Below are 2,347 nucleotides of genomic sequence, written 5' to 3'. Positions count from 1 at the left end.
TTGCTTTATCTCTTTGAATTTAATTTCCTTTCTCTTCCCTTCTTTCAGGATGGCCACCAAGAAAGGAAAAGAGAAAGCTACTTCCAAACCACCAGCAAGAAGAGGAACTAAAAGAGCATTAGTGGCAGAGCCTTCTTCAACCGCAGTCAAGCCCTCAACAAAAAGAGTTAAGAGGATGGACGACAAGGACGACAAGGAGAAAGCCTTTCCAGCAAAGGACACTGTGTGATTTCCCAATCGTTACTGTGAGCAGATGTTCCCTATCCTAAACTATAACAGCTACAACAACGAATACCTTCTTCTCCTCCCAAACCATATTGCTACCTTTGCTAAGCCGCAAGGTCAATCTCTCTTGGGTAGTTGAGTTCTACTCCAACTTCTACATACCGACCCTGCAGTCTGTTTATGTCCGGCAGAAACAAGTCCCCATCACATAAGAGGCCATTCAGCAAGCTCTGAGTCTTCCCCCTATTCTAGCAGAAATGGACGCTTTTCAAGAAGCCACCCTTCAGCGCCAGAGATACCAATTTGACTGGGACTCCGTTCTCGGAGTCATCGCTTTACCTGGCAGTCGTTGGATCTACGGATACCACCGTACCCGCCCTAAGGGAATCTTGGCTTCCGCACTTCCCTTGGAGGCTCGCGTATGGGCACAGATCATGTCCCATTACGTCTTTCCGAGCACTCATGAGTCCTCCTTCACTGCGGACATGGCTGTTCTACTATGGTGCATCCTTACAGACCAACCTCTGAATCTCTCAAGACATATCCGGAATGCTATGGAACACGTACAAATCGCGGGCAACCTACCTTTTCCCGCCCTGGTCTCAGATCTTGTCTCAGCAGCCGGAGTCTCCGACAGAGCTGGGGACACCAAAGCCACGCTTCCACAGGATGATCAATATGTCCCTAACGGGAAATACCTCAGACTTTCAGCAGCCACTACAAGCCAACCTACTGAGCCAGTTGAAGATATTCCTTCTTCAACACCACAAGCATCTACCACTGAGAAATTGCTCCAACAGTTACTTGAAAAGTTGGATCGGCATGAACAGAAAGCTAAGATGCGAGAGCGCCATAACAAGCGCCGATTCACATACCTCAAGGAGCTGCTCATGGGCAAATTCAAGGACTCAGACACTCCGGACTCCACTTCTTTTACCAGCACCGGGTGCCATGATGGTCCTGACTGTGGAGATACTGCTACCAGCCCACCCCTATTCCTGACAGATGGCACCGAGGACGGTGCAAAGCCTTAAGTGTGGGGAGGTCGGTCAGTACCTGACTTTCTGAGGTAAATTCTCTTCTCTGGCACCAATAATTAGGATATTTTAGTTAGATTTTCTTTCTTTTATAGAATAGAATAAATTTCATAGGTTAGAATAGTTGCATGCATGTTCTACTTGATTGAAAAGACAATAAGTTTCTTTTAAAAATCTATCTTTGGAACAAAATTTCACTAATTTTTCAAAATTTTTATGATAAATCTGCTTGAGTTGTATTTGGAACATGATGTTTGAGCTAAAGAACACACAACCTGTGAAAGATTTGAGCCTTTATGTATGGTTACATTATTTAACCATAATCATTTTATTCTTGTGTGTTTACTTCTCTATGATTATAATCTATATTTTGTTTTATCTTATATGTCTAATATTTATTATATTTACACGCTTGCACATGATTGAGGCCATTATTTGTTTAAACTCACTTATCCAAATCAAGCCTACCCTTCTCAATTACCTTTGTTAACCACTTTGAGCCTTTAATTCCCATTTGTTCGATATTTTACCACATTACTAACCTTAAGCCGAAAAAAAAATAATTGCATATCCCAAATTGAATCTTTGGATAACTTAAGATAGAATTGTGTGTGCTAGTTAAGCATGGGAAATTGTGGGAAAATATAAAGAATGAAAAATCTATGTGCATTGATAAGCTTTATGTATTCAATAAAAAAATCAATCAAGAAATAAGGGGACAAAATTACCCCAATGTTAAATTCAGAATTCAAAGATCAATGCAGATATGATAGAATTAAAATACAAAGTTGAAACATGAGTATGGGTTGAAAAAGGGAATTATGGGTAGCTAAGCATGAATTTAAAAGTAATAGAATATATGTATATTAGGTGAGAGCTTAGGTCAATTAAAGATTCAATTTATAAAGCTCACTCAGCCATATGTATATCCTTACCTGCACCTTGGCCCCATTACAACCCTGAAAAGACCTCATGATGTTGCATTGGTATATTAACTGTTGTTGATTGGTTAGGAGAAAAACAAAAGTTAGAAAACATGACTAGAGAAGAATAGAGTGATTACCCTATACACTAGAGATTAGAGC

This window comes from Arachis ipaensis, chromosome B05 (assembly GCF_000816755.2).
Source record: "Arachis ipaensis cultivar K30076 chromosome B05, Araip1.1, whole genome shotgun sequence".
Classification (NCBI taxonomy): Eukaryota; Viridiplantae; Streptophyta; class Magnoliopsida; order Fabales; family Fabaceae; genus Arachis; species Arachis ipaensis.
Note: the sequence above shows the minus strand (reverse complement) of the source record.